Genomic DNA, 13,052 nt, shown 5'->3' on the forward strand with positions numbered 1-13,052 from the left:
AATCCCAAGCTCACCCTACTAGTCCCCAAGCCCACTTGATAGGGAATTCTGGAGCCACAACTCAACATTCTGCCTTCCATTTAGAAAGAAGAAGTGCCTGATGAGTCTGCCCAGAAAATCCACATGAGGATCAATCTGCTCAGCCCTCGAGGAACCCCGATTTATAGGCTGACTTGGCCAGTAGTGTTCTATCTGACAGAGCCTGATCCCTGACCGTGTGTCAGCTACCCAGAAAGCGGGTCCCTATCCAGCATATGAGACTGGCCAAGGCCCAGCTCTGTCATCTCTAGCCATCTTTGCTATTCAGGCACCTGTCCCCAGAACACTTCTGGAATCCCTGCTATTGGGGAACCTGAAGCACAATAGAGAACTCCTTCTCCATGGCAGGAAACCTGGCTGTTGGGATGGTTGTGCAACCGTCAAAGTGGGAGACTGCTACATGGCCAATAAGAACACACCCACTCCTGAGGGCCGCCCTGGGCACAATCAGGAATTGTGGCCCTCAGCCTGAGCATGCATTCAAAGAAGCCCTCTTGGTTGCACCACCAGGGTCACACATTTCAGGTCTGGTACTCCTCTAGGCCCAAATCCTATCCCTTGGTGGGATTTTCGAGGCACCCAGACCCAGAGCCCATCTCTGGAATCCCTGTTTTGGGGCACCCTTAGATGGAAAACAGCACTCTTCCCTTTCCTGAAAAAGCCAACAAAGTAAGTAGAGCCACCAGGATCCTTAGAGAGGAAAATTCTCCCATGGACACATGAGACTACACCTGCATTCTGAAGATATCCTGGACACACATTCCAGATAGAAAAGACTGTGCTACCGTCTTCCAGTCACCCTAATTACATTTCCTGACGAGCTGGCCTCCAGCTCTACACATTGGGCCTGCGATCACCTTGCCACTAACCCTAACCTGAATTTGTATTTTCAGACTTCTATCCCACAGAAATAGCTCACATGGCCTCCAGAATGGGGTCTTTGGATCCACACCACAGGACGGTGCCTACCATCCCTAACTGTCCCGTCACAGTTGTCCAAACCTTCCAGATTAGGAGAAACCTGCAAGGCCCCTGAGCCCACCACAATACTGATGGGCGCTCAGAGAAAATGCGTTGTGTTAAGAACCTGATCAACTACATCCAGGCAGAAAGAAAAGTCAATGGTCCTGAGTCAGATGATTGAGACTGACATGCCACTAGTATAATATTGGAACCCCAGATTAGGTTTTCAGACATCTGTCCTCAGGAGCTTGTTCTGGAATACCAACTTATGATGCAGCATGTTGTCCCTGAGCCACACAACAGAACATATCCTGTCCCCAGAAGGTTACCGTACATTTTGACCTGTGCCAAACCCTCAGGGTAGAAGAATCCTACAGGACACTTTAGCCACAGCACATTCTAGGATCTCCCTGGTAACAAAACAGCATTATGGCCCATCTGCAAGAAATTCCATGTCAATTCACAGCTTGGTACTTCGCCCCAGAGTCACCAGAATGAACCTGCCATGTCCCTCAGCTGCAATGGTCAATGGAGGTGTGCTTTCCAGGCTTCCATGCCAGAGAGCTCTGCTACCCAAACTTTCCACATGGGGGACACTGGAGTAACAAACCAGACCCCACCTGTCCGAAGAAGGAACCATTGCTCTTTGGAGCATCTCACAAGCTTCAGCGTGTGAAATCCTCCATGGCCTCTTGTCACCACCTCTCCACTTGTCGGTCATCATAGACACAAACTCCAGCGTCAGCAAACATCTGATATCTGCCTTTAATCAGTTTCTGGATATCTCGAATAAGGTACTGCAAATTGAAACTGCTTCCACTTGGCAATGAAGTGAACCAAAGGTTTTGATAACAATTCCATGTTCAACCTACTGATCCTTAAGACCTCTTGCTAGGGAATGCTGGAGTCACAATGCAGCATTCTGCCTTCCCCATAGAAAGAAGAAGTGCCTGGTGAGTCTGCCCAGAAATGCCACATGAGGATCTATCAGCTCGGCCTCTAGGGAACCCCAATTTTTAGGTTACCCTGGCCACTAGTGCTGTGTCTGACAGACCCTGACCCCTGGCCATGTGTCAGCCACCCAGAGACGGGCCCCATATCCAGCATGTGAGGCTGGTCATGGCCCAAGTCCATTTATCTATCCATCCTTGGTATTCCAACACCTTTCCCAGATCTTTGCAAAAATACCTGCCTATGAGGAAAACTAAAGCACAATAGAGAACTCCTTCTTCCACATGGCAGGAAACCTGTCTGTTTGTTGGGATGGGTGTCCAACCCTGAAAGTGGGAGCCAGCTGCATGGTCAATGAGACCACGCCCACTCTTGATGGCCGCCCTGGGCACAAACAGGCATTGTGACCCTCAGCCAGAGCATGCCTTCAAACAAGCCCTCTCAGTGGCTCCACCAGGATCCTGCATTACAGGCCTGGTACACGCCTAGGCCCAAATACTAAAACTTTGTGGAATTTTCCAGGCGCCCAGAAACAGAGGTCGTCTCTACAATCCCTTTTTGGGGGCACCCCTAAGATGGAAAACAGCACTATTCCCTTCCGTGAAATAGCCACCAAACTATGGAGAGCCACCAGGATCCTTAGAGAGAAAAAGTATCCAATGGACCCAGGAGACCACACCTCTAATCCTAGGCCATTTTGGACACACAATCCAGATACACAAGCCTGTGATACTGCCTTCCAGTCATCCTAATTACAGTTCCTGAAGAGCTGCCCTCCAGGTTTATGCATAGGGCCTGTGATCACCTCACCACTAACCCTGACCTGAATTTGTGTTTGCAGACTTCTCTACAAAAACCATGGTTCTCATGCCTTCCAGGATGGGGTTTCTGGACCCATAGCACAGGACTGTGCCTGCCATCCCCAAGGAAAGTGTGCCCGTCACAGTTGCACAAACTTTCCAGATTAGGAGAAAACTGCAAGGCCCCTGAGTCCACCCCAATATTGGCGGCCGCTCTGGATGGAAATGTGCAGCCTGAAACACCCTGATTACCTACATCCAGGCAGACACTCAAGTCAATGGTTGGTCCTGAGTCAGAAGATTGAACCTGACAAGCCCCTAGGACTTTACTGGAACCCTAGATTAGGTTTTCAGGCATCTGTACTCAAGGGCCTGTTCTGGAACACCAATTTATGATACAACATGTGGTCCCTTAGCCACAGAACAGAACATCTCCTGTCTCCAGGAAGAAACTGTGCTCTTCGTCCTTTTTCAAAACTTGAGGGTAGGAGAATCCTGCACGGGAGCTTAGCCACAGGTACATTCTAAGATCTCCCTGGTAATAAACCAGCACTGTGGCCCATCTGCAAGAGATTCCATGTCAACTCATAATCTTGGTACTTCGACCCAGACCCACAAGAACGAACTTGTCATGTTCCTCAGGTGCAATGGTCAGTGGAAGTGTGCTTTCAAGGAATCCATGTGGGAGAGCTCTGCTACCCATATTTTCTACATGGCGGACACTGGAGCAAACAAACCAGACTCCAACTGTCTAGAAGAAGGAAACCTTGCTGTTTGGAGCATCTCACAAGCCTCGGCGTGGGAAATGCTCCATAGCCTCTTGACGCCACTCCTCCATTCGTCGGTCATCATAGACACAAACTCCAGTGTGAGCAAACATCAGACATCTGCCCTTACTCAGGTGCTGGATATCTCGAATGAGCTGCTGCACATTGGAAATACCTTTTGCTTGGCACTGAATTGAACCGTAGCTTGTGTTTATAATTTCATCCTCACCCTATTGGTCCTCAATTCTGGGAAATCTGGAGTCACAACACAGCATTCTCTCTTCCCCAAAGAAAGAAGTGTCTGGTTAGTCTGTCCTATAACCCCACATTAGGATCTATCTGCTCGGCTCTCGAGGGAACCCTGATTTATAGACTGCCCTGGCCAATAGCGCTGTTTCTGACAGAGCCTGAGCCCTGACCTAATTTCAGCCACCCAGAGTGGGCCACATTTCTAGCATGAGAGACCGGCCATGTCCCAAGTGCCTCCTCTCTACGCATCTTTGGTATTCATGCACTGGTCCACAGACATTTGATGGAATCCCCGCCAATGGGGGAATCTGAAGCAAAATAGAGAACTCCTCCTTCCCATGGCAGGAAACCTTGCTGTTTGGATAAGTGTCCAGCCCTCATAGTGGGAGCCAGTTGTATGGCCAATGAGAGCATGCCCACTCCTGAGGGCTGCTCTTGGCACAAAGATGCATTGTGACCCTTATCCTGAGCATGATTTCAAACAAGCTCTCTCAGTGGCATCACCAGGATCCCGCATTGCAGGCCTGGAACGCCTCTAGTCCCAAATCCTCACTCTTGGTGGGATTTTCCTGGCACCCAGAACCAGAGTCCGTCTCTGGAATCCTTGTTTTGGGGTACACCTAAAATGGAAAACAGAAGTCTTCCCTTCCCGAAAAAAGCCATCTAACTATGGGAAGCCGCCAGGATCCTTTCACATGGATGAATCTGGAGCAAACAAACCGGACTCTACCTGTCCAGTACAGGGAAACCTTTCTGTTTGGGACATCTCACAAGCCTCAGCATGGAAAATCCTCATGGCCTTTTGATGCCACCCCTCCATTTGTCAGTCATCATAGACATAAACTCTAGTGTGAGCGAACATCTGACATCCGCTCTTACTCAGATGATGGATATCTCGTATAAGCCACTGCCCGTTGGAATCACCTTCCACTTGGCACTGAATTGAACCGTAGCTTGTTTTTACAATTCCATCCTCACCTACTGCTCATCAAGGCCTCTTGATAGGGAATTCTGGAGCCACAATGCATCACTCTGCCTTCCCCATAGAAAGAAGAAGTATCTAGTGAGTCTGTCCAGAAACCCCACATCAGGATCAATCTGCTCGGCCCTCGAGGGAACCCTGATTTAAAGGTTGTCCTGGCCTCTAGTGCTGTGTATGACACCCTGAGTCCCGACCTAGTGTCAGCCACCCAGAGAGTGGGCCCCCTATCCAGCATGTGAGTACAGCCACGGCCCAAGTCTGTCATCCCTACCCATCCTTGGTATTCAAGCATCTGTCCCCAGACCTTTGCTGGAATTCCTGCCACTGGATGAACCTGAAGCATATAGAAAACTCCTCCTTCCTCATGGTAGGAAACCTGACTGTTTGATGGGTGTCCAAACTTCTAAGTGGGAGTCAGATGCATGTCAATGATACCACTCCCACTCCTGAGGGCCGCCCTGGGCACAAACAGGCAGTGTGACATTCAACCTGAGAATGTGTTCAAATAAGCACTCTCAGAGGCAAAAGAATGTTCCCGCATTGCAGGCCTGGTAAGCCCCTAGGCCCAAATCCTAACCCTTGGTAGGATTTTCCACTCACCCAGACCCAGATTTCCTCTCTGGAATCCCTGTTTTGGGGCACCCCTCAGATGGAAAACAGCACTCTTCCTTTCACTGAAAAAGTCACCTAACATAGGGGAGCCGCCTGGATCCTTAGAGAGAAAAAGTCTCCAATGGACCCAGGAGACCACACCTCTAATCCGAGGCCATCTGGACACACAATTCAGATAGAAAAACCTGTGCTACCACCTCCCAATCATCTAAATACAGTTCCTGACGAGCTACCCTCCAGGTCTAGGCATTGAGCCTGCGATCACCTCGCCATGAACCCTATCCCGAATTTATGTTTGCAGACTTCTCTCCCCAAATATTGGCTCTCATGCCCTCCAGGATGGGGTCTCTGGAGACACAACATAGGACTGTGCCTGCCATCCCCAAGGAAACTACGGCCATCACAGGTGCCCAAAACACCCAGATTAGGAAAAACCTGCAAGGCCCCTGAGCCCACCCCAATAATGGAAGCCGCTCTAGGCACAAATGCACAGCCTGAAACACCCTGATTATCTAAAATAGGCAGAGAGCCAATTAAATGGTCCTGAGTCAGAAATTTGAACCTTACATGCCCCTAGGACCTCATTAGAACTCTAGATTAAGATTTTAGGCATCTGTCCTCACGGGCCTGTTCTGGAATACCAACTTATGATACAACATGTGGTTCCTAAGCCACACAACAGAACATCTCCTGTTCCCAGAAAGAAACTTCTCTTCGACCTGTGCCAAACCCTCGGGTACTTAGACACCAGCACATTCTAAGATCTCCCTGGTAACAAATCAGCATTGTGGCCCATCTACAAGAGATTCGATGTCAACTCAAGACCTTGGTACTTCGGCCCAGAACCACCAGAACGAACCTTCCAAGTTCCTCAGCTTCAAGGGTCAATGGAGATGTGCTGTCCAGGCATCCATGCCAGAGAGCTCTGCTTCACAAACATTCCACATGTGGGACGCTGGGGCAAACAAACCAGACTCCACCTGTCCAGTAGAAGGAATCCTTGCTGTTTGGAGCATCTCACAAGCCTCAGCTTGGGAAATCCTCCATGGTCTCTTGACGTCATTCCTCCATTTGTCCGTCATTATAGACACCATCTTCAGTGTGAGAAAACATCTGAAATCCGCCCATAGTCTGGCACTGGAAATCTTGAATCAGCCACTACATATTGGAACCAACTTCCGCTTGGCACTGAATTGAACCGTAACTTGTGTTTACAATTCCACCCTTACTCTACTAGTCCCCAGCTCACTTGATAGGGAATTCTGAAGGCACAACGCAACATTCTGCCTTCCCTACAGAAAGAAGAAGTGCCTGGTGATTCTGCCCAGAAACCCCCCATGAGGATCAATCAGATCGACCCTCGAGGGAACCACTATTTATAGGCTGCCATGGCCACTAGTGCTGTGTCTGACAGAGCCTGAGCATTGACAGTGTGTCAGCCATGCCGAAAGCGGTCCCCATATCCAGCATGTGAGACCGGCCATGGCCCAAATCCGTCATCTCTACACATCCTTGGTATTCAGTCCCCTGTCCCCAGAACGTTGCTGGGATCCCTGCCAATGGGGGAACCTGAAGCACAATAGAGAACTCCTCCTTCCCCAGGGCAGGAATCATGGATGTTGGGATGGGTTTCCAACCCTCAAAGTGGGAGCCAGTTGCATGTCCAATGAGACCACGCCCACTCCTGTGGGCCTCCCTGGGAATAAACAGGCATTGTAAATCTCAACCTGAGCATGCTTTCAAACAAGCCCTCTCAATTGCACCACGAGGATTCCGCATTGCAGGCCTGGAACACCACTAGGCCCAAATCCTAAACTTTGGTGGGATTTTCCAGGCGCCAAGACACAGAGTCCATATCTGGAATCCCTGTTTTGGGGTACCACTAAGATGGATAATAGCACTCTTCACTTCCTTGAAAAAGCCACCAAACTATAGGGTGTTTCCAGGATCTTTAGAGAGGAAAAGCCTCCCTTAGAACCAGGAGACCAAACCTGCATTCCGAGGCCATCTTGGACACAGAATCCTGATAGAAAAGCCTGTGCTACCACCTTCCAAACACCCTAATTACAGTTCCTGACGAGCTGCCCTCCATGTCTACACATTGGGCCTGTGATCATCTTGCTACTAACGCTAACCCCAAATTGTGTTTGCACACTTCTCTCCCACAACAACGGCTCACATGCCCTCCAGGATGGGTTCTCTGGATGCACACCACAACACTGTGCCTGACATCCCCAAGGAAATTCTGCCTGTCACAGTTTCCCAAACCTTCCAGATTAGGAGAAACCTACAAGGCCCCTGGGCCCACCCCAATTTTGGCGACCACTCTGGATGCAAATGTGCAGTCTGAAACACCCTGATCACCTACATCCAGAAATACAGCCAAGTCAAAGGACCTGAGTCAGAAGATTGAACCTGGCATGCCCCTAGGACATCATTGGAACCACAGATGAAGTTTTAATGCATCTGTCCTCAGAGGCTTGCTCTGGAATACCAACTAATGATACAACATGTCGTCCCTGAGCCACAAACAGAACATCTCCTGTCCCCAGAAGGAAGCTGTGCTCTTGGACCTGTGTTAACCCCTCAGGGTAGATGAATCCTGCATGGACCCTTAGCCACCAGCACATTCTAAGATCTCCCTTGTAACAAACCAACATTGTGGCCCATCTGCAAGAGATTCCATGTCATCTCAAGGCCTTGGTACTTCGCCCATGAGCCACCAGAACAAACCCGTTTTGTTCCTCAGCTGCAATCGTCTATAGAGGTGTGCTTTACAGGCATCCATGCTAGAGAAATCTGCTACCCAAACTTTCAACAGGGGGGACCCTTCCACCTGTCCTGTGGAAGGAATCCTTGCTGTTTGGAGCATCTCACAACACTCAGCGTGGTAATTCCTCCATGGCCTCTTTACGCCACCACTCCATTTTTCAGTCATAAAGACAGAAACTCCAGTGTAAACAAACATCTGACATCCGCCATTACTCAGGTGCTGGATATCTGGAATCACTTGCTGCAAATTAGAACTGCCTTCCACTTGGCACTAAATTGAACCACATTTTGTGTTTACAATTCCGTCTTCATCCTACTGGTCCACAAGCCTTCTTGATAGGGAATTCTGGAGCCACAACCCAGCATTCTGCAGTCCATCAAAAGAAGAAGTGCCTGGCGAAACTGCCCAGAAACCCCACATGAGGATTAATCTGCTCAGCCCTTGAGGGAACCCCAATTTATAGGCTGTCCTGGCCACTAGTGCTGTGTCTGACAGAGACTAAGCACTGTCCTAGTATCCTAGTATTGTCCACAGAGCGGCCCCCATATCCCGCAATTGAGACCTGCCATGGCCCAAGTCCATCATTTCTATCCATCCTTGGTATTCAGGCAACTGTCCCCAGACCTTAACAAAAATCTCTGCCTATGGGGGAAACTGAAGCACAATAGAGAACTCCTCATTTCCCATGGCAGGGTCCTGGATATTGGGATGGGTCTCTCACCCTCAAAGTGGGAGCAAGCTACATGGCCAATGAGACCACGCCCACTCCTGATGGCCTCCCTGGGCACAATCCGGCTTTCTGACCTTCAGCCTGAACATGCTTTAAATCAAGCCCTCAGTTGCACCTCAAGTATCCCGCATTGCAGTCCTGGTATGCCCTTAGGCCCAAATCCTAACACTTGGCGTGATATTCAGGTGCGCAACCCACAGCCCGTCCTGGAATCTCTGTTTTGGGGCAACCCTAAGATGGAAAACAGCACTCTTACCTTCACCAAGAACACCACCAAACTATTGGGAGCTTCCATAATCCTTAGAGTGGAAAAATCTCCCATGGGCCCATGAGATCACAACTGCATTCTGAGGCAATCCTGGACACACAATCGAGATACAAAAGCCTGTGCTACCGCCTTCGAGTCACCCGATTGACAGTTCCAGATGAGCTGCCCTCCAGGTCTTTGCATTGGGCCTGTGATCACCTCGCCACTAACCCTAAACCGAGTTTGTGTTTAGAGACTTCTCTCCCAAAACCATGGCTCACATGCCCTCCAGAATAGGTTCTCTGGAGCTACACCTCAGAACTTGGCCTGTGATCGCCAAGGAAACCATGCCTGTCAAAGTTTCCCAAACCCTCCAGATAAAGAGAAACTTGAAAGGCCCCTGAGACCACCCCAATACTGGAGGCTGATCTGGATGCAAATGTGTAGTCTGAAACACCCTGATCTCCTCCATTCAGGCAGACACCAAAGTCAGTGGTACTGAGTAAGAAGACTGAACATAACATGTCCCTAGGATTTCACTGGAAACCTAGATTAGGTTTTCAGGCATCTGTCCTCAGAGGCCTGTTCTGCATACCAACTTATAATACAACTTGTGGTCCCTGAGCCCCACGCAGAACATCTCCTTTCCCCAGGAGGAAGCCGTGCATTTGGATCTGTGTCAAACCCTCAGGTTAAATGAATACTGCACGGCACCTTAGCCATCAGCACATTCTAGATCTCCCTGGTAACAAACCAGCATTGTGACCCATCTTCATGAGGCTCCATGTCAACTCAAGGCCTTGGTATTTCGCCCCAGAGCCACCAGGATGAACCTTCCACATTACTCACCTGCAATGGTCAACGGAGGTGTGTTTACCAGGCATCCATGTGGGAGTGCTCTGATACTGAAACTTTCCACGTGGGGGAAGCTGGAGCAAACAAACCATACTGCCCGTGTCCGGTAGAAGGAAACCTTGCTGTTTGGAGCATCTCACAAGCCCCAGCATGGTAAATCCTCTATGGTCTCTTTATGCCACCCCTCCATTTGTCGGTCATCATAGACACAAATTCCAGCATGAGCAAACATATGACTTCTGCCCTTACTCAAGTGCTGGATATTCGAATCAGCCACTGCACACTTTAACTGCCTTTCACTTGACAATGAATTTAACCGTAGCGTGGGTTTACAATTCCATCCTCACCCTACTGGTCCCCAAGCCCTCTTGATAGTGAATTCTACAGCCATAAGGCAGCATTCTGCCTTTTCTATAGAAAGAAGAAGGGCCTGATGAGTCTGACAGAAACTCAATATGAGGATCAATCTGCTCGGCCCTCAAGGGAACCCCATTTTATAGGCTGCCGTGGACACTAGTGCTGTGTCTGACAGAGCCTGAGCACAGAACTAGTGTCAGCCACCCAGAGGGCGGGGCCCATATCCAGTATGTGAGACAAGCCATGGCCCAAGTCTGTCGTCTCTACCCATCCTTGATATTCAGGAATCTGTCCCTGGACCTTTGCTGGAATCCCTGCCAATGGGGGAACCTGAAACACAATAGAGAACTCTTCCTACCCATGGCAGGAATCCTGGCTTTTGCAATGGGTGTCCAACCCTCAGAGTTGGGGCCAGCTTTTAGCCAATGAGACCACGCCCACTCATGAGGGCCATCCTGGGCACAAGCAGGCATTGTGACCTTCAGACTGAGCATCCTTTCAAACAAACGCTCTCAGTTGCACCTCCAGTATCCCGCATTGAAGGCCTCATATGCCCCTAGGCCCAAATCCTAACACTTGGTGCGATTTTCCAGGTGCCCAGACCCAAAGCCTGACTGGAATCCCTGTTTTGGGGCACCCCTAAGATGGAAAACAGCAGTTTTCCCTTCCCTGGAAAAGCCACCAAACTATTGGGAGCCGCCAGGATCCTTAGAGAGGAAAATTTTCCCATGGTCCCATGAGACCACACCTGCATTCCGAGGCCATCTGTGGGACACAATCCAGACAAAATAGCCTGTGCTACCACCTTCAGGTCAACAAATTTACACTTCCTGATGAGCTGCCCTGCAGGTCTGTGCTTTGGACCTGCAATTATCTCGCCACTAACCCTAACTCGAGTTTCTGTTTGCAGACTTCTCTCCCAAAACCATGGCTCACATGCCATCCAGGACACGGTCTCTGGAGCCACATCACAGGACTGTACCTGCTCTTCCCAATGAAACTGTACCTGACACAGTTGCCCAAACACTACAGATTAGGAGAAACCTGCAAGGCCTCTGAGCCCACCCCAATACTGGAGGCCGTTCTCTATAGAAATGCACAGTCTGAAACACCCTGATCACCTTCATCCTGGCAGACACCCAAGCCAAGGGTCCTGAGTCAGAAGATTGAACCTGACATGCTCGTTGGACTTCAATGGAAACCTAGATTATGATTCCCAGCATCTGTCCTCAGAGGCCTTTCCTGGAATAGCAATGTATGATACAACATGTGATCCCTGAGCCCCACAACAGAATATCTCCTCTCCCCAGAAGGGAGACGTGCTCTTAGAGCTGTGTCAAACCCTCAGGGTAGATGAGTCCTGCCTGACGCCTTAGCCACCAGCACATTCTAAGGTCTCCCTGGTAACAATCTAGCATTGTGACCCACCTTAATGAGAATCCATGTAAAGTCAAGTCCTTGGTACTTCGCACCAGAGCCACCAGTACGAATCTGCCATTTTCTCAGCTGCAATGGTCAATGGAGGTGTGCTTTCCAGGCATCCATGCTGGGAGGACTCTGATACCCAAACATTCCACATGGGAGACACTGGAGCAAACAATCCAGACTTCCCCTTTCTGGCAGAAGGAAACCTTGCTGTTTGGAGCTTCTCACCAGCCTTAGCATAGGAAATCCTCCAAGGCCTCTTGATGCCACCCCTCCATTTGTCCGTCATCATAGGCACAACCTCCACCATGAGCAAATATCTGACATCCGCCCTTACTCAGGTTCTGGATATCTGGAATCAGCCACTGCACACTGGAAATGCCTTTTGCTTGGCACTGAATTGAACCATAGCTTGGGTTGACAATTCCATTTTCAGCTTACTGGTCCCCAAGCAATTTTCATAGGGAATTCTGGAGCCATAATGCAGCATTCTGCCTTCCCCACAGAAATAAGAAGGGCCTAGTGAGTATGTCCAGAAACTCCACCTGAGAACCAAACTGTTGAGCCCTCGAGGGAACCCCGATTTATAGGATGCCCTGGCCGCTAGAGCTGTGTCTGACAAAGCCTAAGCCCCGACCTCGTGACAGCCACCCAGAGAGCGAGGCCCATATCCAGCATGTGAGACCGGCCAAGGCCCAGCTCCATCATCTCAACCCATCCTTGGTATTCAGGAACCTCTCCCGAGACTTTTGCTGGAATCCCTGCCAATGGGGGAACTTGAAGCAAAGTAGAGAACTCCTCCTTCCCCAAGGCAGGAATCCTGGTTGTTGAGATGGCTGTCCAACCATCAGAGTGGGATCCAGCTGCATGGACAATGAGAGCACACCCACTCAAGAGGGCAGCCTTGGGCACGAGCAGGCATTTTGACCCTCAGACTGAGCATGCTTTCAAAGAAGCCCTCTCAGTGACACCACCAGGATCCCACATTGCATGCCTGGTATGCCCCTAGGCACCAAATCCTAACCCTTGATGGGTTTTCCAGGTGCCCAGACCCAAAGCCCGTCTCTGGAATCCCTGTTTTGGGGCACCACTAAGATGGAAAACAGCATTCATCCCTTCCCTGAAAAGCCACCCAACTATGGGGAGCCGCCAGGATCCTTAAAGGCTAAAAGTCTCCCATGGACCTACGAGACCACACCTGCATTATGAGGCAATTCTGGACACACAATCCAGATAGAACAGACTGTGCTACCGCCTTCCAGTCACCCTAATTATAGTTCCTGATGAGCTGCCCTCCAGGTC

Source organism: Neovison vison, chromosome 4 (assembly GCF_020171115.1).
Source record: "Neovison vison isolate M4711 chromosome 4, ASM_NN_V1, whole genome shotgun sequence".
NCBI lineage: Eukaryota > Metazoa > Chordata > Mammalia > Carnivora > Mustelidae > Neogale > Neogale vison.